At 38.8% G+C, this 9,349-nt stretch overlaps 1 non-coding gene across 1 annotated transcript; it reads left to right on the top strand.

Moving 5' to 3' along the window:
* The first annotated feature begins 9,010 nt into the window (after positions 1-9,010).
* LOC141681345 (small nucleolar RNA R71) lies at positions 9,011-9,117 on the top strand. Its single transcript, XR_012558785.1, has one exon. It is a non-coding gene; the product is annotated as a small nucleolar RNA R71 (small nucleolar RNA).
* Positions 9,118-9,349: the final 232 nt, after the last annotated feature.

The following is a 9,349-nucleotide window of genomic DNA, read 5'->3' as shown; positions in this document are numbered from 1 at the left end:
GCTGATGAGTTGCTGATAAATTATGACTTCAAAACATAACTTAAAGTCACTGCTCTCAGTACTAAAAATCTTCAAGGTCTACACTCCAAGATTCATGAAAAGGTTGATAAACTTCAGGAAGCAACTGATAAGCTAGACCCGATGCTCAAACTAGACAAGAATAGGTTTATCAGACCAATTCAAGAAAAAATGGAAGCTATTGAGCAAGTTCAAATCAAGCAGCAGGCCCAACTAGATGAGGTATTGCATAATCAAGCCTCTCAACAAACACAGCTCAATGAAATCCAATCTTCAGTGGAACTCCTTCTTTCACTACTCCTGACAGATGATGCCAAAAAGGGGGAGAAGGTAGTTAAGTCCAAATGCTCACCAATCAAGACACTGAAGAAAAAGGATGATCATGGTGATGCCCAGGGAAACTCTGATAAGAGTAGAGGTCACAGTCAAGGAGAGCAATTGAGCAGGATTCCTTCTCAACAGATAGGTTCTCATCAGAGATTTTCTGGTTCTACTCAAAGGAGGGATAAGGAAGGAAAGAAGCCTACAAATCAGGATATTTCTTTGTTGAATACAAATTCTGATGATCAAGTTCCGACAACTACTTCTGATGTAATGATTCAAGCTAGAAGCCAAGATTCACAGAAGCTTTTGCAGACTCTGAAATTCAAGGGAAAGAAAGCAACCTTCTTTTACAAGGATCCTAAGATTCAAGCCCTTGATGAGGAACTTGCGAAGAGACTGTTCCTTAAGGATAATCCAGGAGTGGATTTAGAGGAACTTAGAAAAGAAGAAGCAAGGTTTAATGCTGAAAAGTCAAAACTACAGCCTAAAGCTTCTAATGTAAAGAAGCTTCCCAAACCTAAGGAGAAAGGTATAGTGATAAAAAAAAGATCTGCCACAGAGATTTCTAGATCAAGTACTAGATCTCAAACTATTACTGATCCCAAAGACAAGGGAAAAGGAAAAGTTGGGGAGACAGTCAAGAAGCAGAAAATAAAGATTCCTCAAATTCTGATGGATTATGTGTGCAAGATGGTTCAAATGTTTGATGATGCTGCTGCAGAAGATGAAACTATTGAAACTCTGAAAAGAAGAAAGGTGACAGAAAAATCTAAGACAACCTCTGATATAGCTCAAATTGTTCAGAGTGAAGATATTTCAGTACAGCAAGCTACAGATGAAACTGCAAATCCTGACAAATTCATCAAGACATCAACCTCTGACACTGCTCAAGTTGACATAAACAGCTTAACACTTGATCAGAAAAAGAAGCTGCTATGGAACAAAGCTACTCCAGTAGAACCTAAGACCAATCTAATGTTGAATTAACTTGCAACTTTTGGGTTAAAAGCCAAGCAAGCTAGAGACAAGTCTGGATTAGGTTCTGACAAAGAAAAAATACAAACATGAGTAGAAGTTACTCTCAGAGACCCTTTCATTTTGACAGATAAACCATATGAAGAAATCAAACAAAAGCACCTTGACAAAGTGTTGTCTGCTCAAATTGTCATGGATACTCATGATGAATCAGAAGTTAAAGAAAAATTGATCCTGTTTCTCAATGATGGCAGAACTTATAGACTAGCAGATTCTAATGTGTAAAGAAGTTTGTCAAAGAGCTTCAACATATTCACTACCTTTTGGAAGTAAAATCTGATGTTACAAGAAGATGGTCAGATTACATTTTGAAGGGTATAAAAGATCTTCTCAGAATTTCTGGGTCAAAAGCTTCTGAATACATTCCAAAAATCACTGAGGATGATGGAAGAGAAATTCCTATGAGGAAGAATTCTGCTAAGGTAGAAGTAATTCTGAAAGGAAGATGCTTATGCTACAATGAAGACTCTTCACATCCCAGAGTTATCAGACTTGGAGATGGACTTGAAAGAACATCAATTCCTGCACTCAGAGCAACCATTTATCAGATTGGTGATAATGAAGATAAAGAACTGATGCAAGTCAAAGCACAGTTAGTTGAAGTTCTGAAAGCTGAGGACAAGCTGGAAACAGACTTTACAAGGAATCACTATGGATTCAGATTGATCCAGTGATATTGGTAAAGCTACATGTACTGTAAGTTGTATTTAGCTATTTTAAATAATATCTCATTGCATTTGTACTTAAATGTTTTTGACATCATCAAATCTATTAACTTATATATTTTTCATAATTTACAGTTGGGGGAGATTGTTAGATATATTTGTGATGTCATGTCTAATCTGATTTGTTTAGTTTCAGAACTTATTATCAGAATATCAGAACTTAACTGGAAATCAGAACTTACTGAAGATGGGAAGTTATCAGAACTTAAGGCGTCAGAACTTAAATCAGAACTTAAATGCGGATACACTTCAGGGATGAAAAGCGGCTGATTTACAGGAGAGGATCTGGATTAAACAAGTAAAAATATGCATGAAGAATTGGACAACTATAAGACTGCAGTAGATAATCTCTGATTGATACATTCTAGGAAACAGAATCATTATCATATCAATTAGCAGTTATCTTGTAATTGTGTATTATATAAACACAGATTAGGGTTTACACTATAAGTGTTATCATTCATGAGAATATTATTCATTGTAACCCTAGCAGCTCTTAGTGATATCATACATCGCTGAGAGAGTAGATTAAACCTACTGTAATAGAGTTTGATATATTGAATAAATTTGTATTCTGTTACATACTTGTGTTCATAATCGAATTTATTGTAGATACTATATTCAACCCCCTTCTATAGTATCATTGAGGCCTAACAAAGTCCCCTAGAACCTAATTACTCAAGTATTAAAGAGCCCACTCGTGATCAATTATACTTAACATATATTTTTTTTCTTTTTCTTTTCTTTTTTTTCTTTTCTTTTTTTTCACTTTTTTTTTAACAATTTCTGAACGAGTGTTTCGCTCCATCTCGCTCAACCCTAGACTACTCATATAAATATGAGCCGGCTACTAGCCAATTGACGCCCAGCCACAACTAGCATTGATATCCAATATTTTTCTCCAATTTTAAAAATCCATGTTATTACGTCACTAATATCATAAATTCTTGACATAAACAAATAATTTAAACCTCGAAAAACAAACAAGTCATGCTCATGATCTAGCACTTAAGCAACCTATAAGACTTAGTGAAAATGTTGTTGTTTCTAGAATGCAAATCAATTCGTTAGGACTTAACATTCCTCTATACGACATCACTATACTCGAATCAACATCACAAATTAATCAGAAAAGCAACCTAAGGGATCATGATATAATGCCAATGCAACTATATGCAACATACTAACATGATAACAAATACGCAAAATAAAAACAAATAACTACATGATAAATATGCAAACTATATGAACTAAACTAGCATGAATATGCATCTATATGGACTCACACACAAATATTCCTTAACTATCACCCCCAAACTTAAATATTTCACTTTCCTCAGTGAAGGTAATAGCAAGGAATCAAGGATACCTATTCGAAAGCAGAATGAGCATCACCCTCTACGGGTGGAGTGTCAGGAGGCGGGTACACATAATCCTCTCCAAAAACTGGCCACGGAATGTCTACCCCCGTGGCTCTAAAAGCTGTACCCAATGCCTAAGTAAGATCCTGCGCAAACCTGTTATACGACTCATACATCGCATCTATTCGCCTCGTCAAACGCCTATACTGCGTCGAGCCTAAACCAATATTATCCTCTATCTCCTGTTACTGCTGCTGCGAATAACTACCCTCACCCATCTAATGTCTCCACGTTGCACTGCGTGCCTGAGTTGAACCACCAGCATACGTCTAATCGGCTGGCTGCCCACCCGACAAATGATCATAGGTGTACCCAAGTCCTTTCTTGCCAGCCTTCCGTCCATACCGCTCCTGCATGCTCAAGATCGTCGAACTGTCGATCAGGGCGCTTGATAAGTGAAGTTGCTCGTGTGCGGGCCAATGAACACCCACCGCAACACAAAGCTTGGTCACAATTGAAGCATAAGGAATAGAACCCGTAGTGCTTCCACGCAAAAACCGCAAAATACCCAGATGAATAACAAAACCGAGATCCACATAATCTCCCTGCAAAATCCCCCCGCTTCCCAGCGCGGGCGCGCCATGCTCCTGGAAAGAAAACCATGTTTTTCTAATTTTCTGATTTTTTTGTGTTTTCTTCTGGTTTTTCTTCCTTCTTTATTCTACTAATGTACAACAAACTTGGGTTGCCTCCCAAAAAGCGCTTGGTTTATGTCGCTAACTTGACGTAGAATTCTGAGATCAAGTTGACAATAAAACGGCACTAACCACCTCACGGTTTGCCGTATCTCCATAATAATGCTTCAAACGTTGTCCATTTACCTTGAATTCCTAGCCTGGATCATTCTCAAAAATTTCCATCGCTCCATGTGGAAACACAGTTTTGATAACAAACTGCCCTGACCATCTCGAATTTAATTTTCCAGGAAAAAGACGAAGACGGGAGTTGAAAAAAAGAACTTGTTACCCCGACATAAATGATTTGAGCACTAGACCCCTATCGTGCCACCTCTTGACTTTCTCCTTGTATATTTTGTTGTTCTCATATGCTTGAAGTCGGAACTCATCGAGTTCATTCAATTGAAGCATCCTTTTCTTACCAGCTGCAGTCAGATCAAGGTTTAGTTTCTTCAAAGCCCAATATGCCTTGTGCTTTAGCTCCACAGGAAAATGACATCCCTTACCATAAACCAATTGAAATGGTGACATGCCTAGTAGAGTCTTGAATGTTGTTCGATAAGCCCAAACAGCTTCATCTATCTTCAAAGACCAATCCTTTCTCGATGGACATACAACTTTCTCCAGAATTCACTTAATATCTCTGTTAGATACCTCAACTTGAACATTACTCTGAGGATGGTCGGCTGTAGCAATGCGATGATTCACATTATATCTCTGCATCATAGCAGTGAACTTGTAATTGCAGAAATGTGATCTCGCATCACTAATTATGACTCTTGGAGTTCCAAATCTTGTGAATATCTGCTTGTGAAGAAAATTAAGCACTACCTTCGCATCATTTGTCGGCAAAACTTTAACTTCCACCCATTTCGAGACATAATGTACTTCCAACAAGATATACTGATTATTGCAAGATGATACAAATAGCCCCAAGAAGTCAATTCTCTAAACATCGAAGACCTCAACCTCGAGAAGTATATTAAGAGGTATCTCATCCTTCTTTGACATATTACCAACACGCTGACAACCATCACACTTCAAAACAAACTGATGCACATCCTTAAACAATATAGTTCAGAAGAATCCTTCTTGAAAGATACGAGCTGCTGTCTTTTCTCCACCAGAGTGGCCTTCATAAATAGTTGAATGGCAGTCTCGCAAGATACTCTCTGTCTCGTTGTACGTAATACATCTCCTGGTGATTTGGTCAGCTCCTTGACGAAATAAAAACGGCTCATCCCACATGTACCACTTCACTTCATAAATAAACTTCTTCCTTTGAGAACAAGTCAAGTCTGGAGGTATAATGTTGTTCAATAGGTAGTTCACAATGTCTGCGAACCATGGTTCTTCTTCTTGCACCCCAAACAACTGCTCATCGGGAAAAGACTCATTTATCAATGTCTTATCATATGAAGCTGTAATTGGATCTTCTAACCGAGAGAGATGATCATCAACTTGATTCTCAGTACCTTTTATATCCTTGATCTCCAACTCAAACTCTTGTAGCAAAAGAACCCATCTAATCAGTCTAGGCTTCGAGTCCTTCTTCGATACGAGATAGCCAATGGCAGCGTGATCAGTGAAAACTGTCACCTTCATCCCAAGTAAATAAGATCTAAACTTCTCAAAACCATAGACAATGGCCAATAGTTCTTTCTCAATTGTGGTGTAGTTCAGTTGATCACCATTGAGGGTCTTACTAGCATAATAGACCACATGAAATATATTGTTCTTCTTTTTCCCAAAAACCGCTCCAACTGTATAGTCACTCGCATCACACATCATTTCAAAAGGCTCATTCCAATCAGGTGCAGTTATGACAGGTGATGTGATCAAACTCTTCTTTAAGCTCTCAAAAGCAGCTAGACACTCATCATCAAACTTGAAAGGGACATCTTTCTCTAATAGATTGCATAATGGTTTAAAGATTTTAGAAAAATCCTTGATGAACCGCCGATAGAAACCCGCATGACCTAGAAAATTGTGGATTCCCTTAACAGAAATTGGTGGAGGAAGGTTTTCAATGACCTCCACCTTGGCTTTGTCCACCTCAAGACCTTTACTAGAGACCTTGTACCCAAGAATGATGCTGTGTTGCACTATAAAGTGACATTTCTCCCAGTTGAGAACCAGATTGGTCTCAACACACCTTTTAAGAACTGCGCCAAGATTTTGCAAGCACCCCTCTAAAGAATCCCCGAACACAGAAAAATCATCCATAAACACCTCCACATTCTAACCAATTACGTCAGAGAATATGGCCATCATGCATCTCTGAAATATGACAGGTGCACCACATAAACCAAAAGAAACTCTTCTGAAGGCAAAAGTACCAAATGGACAAGTGAAGGTAGTCTTTTCTTGATCTTCTAGAGCAATACAGATCTGATTATAGCCTGAATAGCCATCCAGAAGACAGTAGCATTCATGCCCAGCCAACCAATCAAGTATCTGATCAATAAAAAGAAGAGGGAAGTGATCTTTCCTCATGGATTTGTTCAGCTTCCTATAATCCATGCAAAATCTCCACCCCGTGATTGTCCGAGTATGAATAAGCTCATTCTTTTCATTAGCAAGCACGGTAATGCCTCATTTCTTCGGCACACATTGAACTAGGCTCACCCAAGAACTGTCAGATATAGGATAAATGATGCATGTGTCAAGCCACTTGAGAATTTTCTTCTTCACAACATCCTTCATGATCGGATTTAGCCTTCTCTGTTGCTCAACAGTTGTCTTATTTCCTTCCTCTAGCAGAATTTTATGCATGTAATAAGAGGGTTTGATTCCCTTGATATATGTTATAGTCCATCCAATTGTTGATTTAAACTCTCTTAGAATTCTCAAAAGCTTTTCCTCATCACTACCTGAAAGGTCAGATGCAATAATAATAGGTAAAGTAGATGCATCACCTAAAAACGCATACCTCAAGTGTTCATGCAAAGGTTTAAGCTCGAGTGTAGGAGCTTCCTCAATAGATAGCTTGAGACGCCCCTCAGTATTTTTGAGTTCTCACATTCCAAGAGATTCAAAAGGCATATCCAACCTTCGCTTCTAAAAAGAAGCATTCAAATACCACAACTGTTCATCACCCTCATCATCTTCACTATCTGAATTCCCCATCAAGGTTTTCTCTAAGGCATCAGACCTTAGCATTTGATCAAGCTCTGAAGTAACCACGAAATCGACCAATTCCACTTTTAAGCATTCCTCTTTATTAGTAGGGAATTTCATGGCATTGAAAACATTAAAGGTCACATCCTGATCCGGTACTCACATAGTGAGCTCGCCCTTCTGCACATCAATCAAGGTTAGGCCAGTAGCCAAGAATGGTCTTCCCAAGATTATGGGAATCTTTTTATCCTCCTCAAAATTAAGAATTACAAAGTCAGCAGGAAAGATGAGTTTGTCCACCTTGACCAAGACATCCTCCATAATGCCTCGTGGATATGTAATAGAACAATCTGCCAACTGCAAGGACATATATGTAGGCTCTGGATCAGGTAAACCCAACTTATTGAAGATAGAAAAAGGCATAACATTGATTCTAGCTCCCAAGTCACATAAAAAATTGTCAAACGACAAGTTTCCGATGGTGCAAGGAATAGTGAAGCTACCAGGATCTATAAGTTTTAGAGGCAACTTCTGTTGCAGTACAACACTGCATTCCTCCGTAAGAGAAATTGTCTCTAAGTCATCTAGCTTCACTTTCCTTAAGAGAATACCTTTCATAAATTTTACATAGCTTGGCATTTGTTCAAGAGCTTCAGCGAAAGGTATGTTGACATGAAGTTTCTTGAACACCTCCAAAAACTTAGCAAATTGCTTATCCAACTTTTTTTTCTGCATCCTCTTTGGAAAAGGAGGTGGAGAATAGACTTGTTTCTCCCCTGTATTAACCTCAGGAGGAGTGTGTTCCATAGATTTCTTCCTTGTTTCCACTTCTGCTTCCTTCTGCATATCTTCTTCAGCCACAACTTCAGATTCTGGAACTTGAGATTTTTCGGGGTTCACAACATTCCCAGACCTCAATGTAATAGCCTTAACCTGCACTTTTGCTTCCCTCTTGCCTGGAACTTCTGTGTCACTAGGGAGTGTACCAGGTTAACGATTCAACAAAGTATTGGCAATCTTCCCAATTTGGTTCTCCAGAGTCTTGATAGAAACCTCTTGGCTCTTGCACATGAGCCTCATATCCTCTAATTCAGATTTTTCATTAGATTGGCTTGTACTTCCATGCGGTAGTTGTTGAAGTTGGAGTTGTTTTCTTGGTGCATATTGCGGTTATTGAAAACCAGAAGGGTTGAATTACTTTGCTATATACTGCTGATAAGGCTGTTGCATCATATTCTGATTGTTACTCCAGTTAAAGTTTGGATGATTGCGGTTGTTGGGATGATAATTGGCTGAAATTGGTTGTTGCGACCTCTGGAAGTTGCTTACAAAATGAGATGATTCACTAGAAATAGCACACTGCTCAGTTTCATGCGCACCTGCACAAAGCTCACAAACACTTGCAATTTGATTAACTCCATAATTAGTCAAAGAATCCACCTTCATCGTTAAAGCCTTAAGTTGAGCAGCTATAACAGTAGCTGCATCCACCTCCAGAATTCCCGCTACCTTGCCTTATGGTAGTCTCTAAGTTGGGTTCTGGTATTCATTAGCGTCCATCAGTTCAATCAACTCATAAGCTTCATCATATCTTTTAGCTGGTAAGGCTCCACCTGATGCTGCATCGAGCATGGGTCTGGACTTTGCTCCCAAACTACTATAAAAGCAGTTGATAATCATCCAGTTAGACATGCCATGATGAGGACACTTCCTAAGCATTTCCTTGTAGCACTCCCAAGATTAACATAAACACTCTCCCGATTGTTATGCAAACTGAGTAAGAGCGTTCCTGATTGCAGCTGTCTTCACCATAAGGAAGAATTTAGTGAGAAACTTCTAAGCGAGAACTTTCCAAGAAGTAATAGAGCCTGCTGGTAGAGCATGCAACCAGCACTTAGCTTTATCCTTCATAAAGAACAGGAAAAGCCTCAGCTTAACAGCATCTTCAGAAACATTGTTGAATTTGAAAGTGTCACAGAAGTCGATGAAATCTCTAATGTGCATGCCGGGATCTTCCGTTGGAGAACCC

Source organism: Apium graveolens, chromosome 8 (assembly GCF_009905375.1).
Source record: "Apium graveolens cultivar Ventura chromosome 8, ASM990537v1, whole genome shotgun sequence".
NCBI lineage: Eukaryota > Viridiplantae > Streptophyta > Magnoliopsida > Apiales > Apiaceae > Apium > Apium graveolens.
The sequence above is the reverse complement of the archived record's forward strand: the minus strand, read 5'-3'. Positions and strand labels throughout refer to the sequence as shown.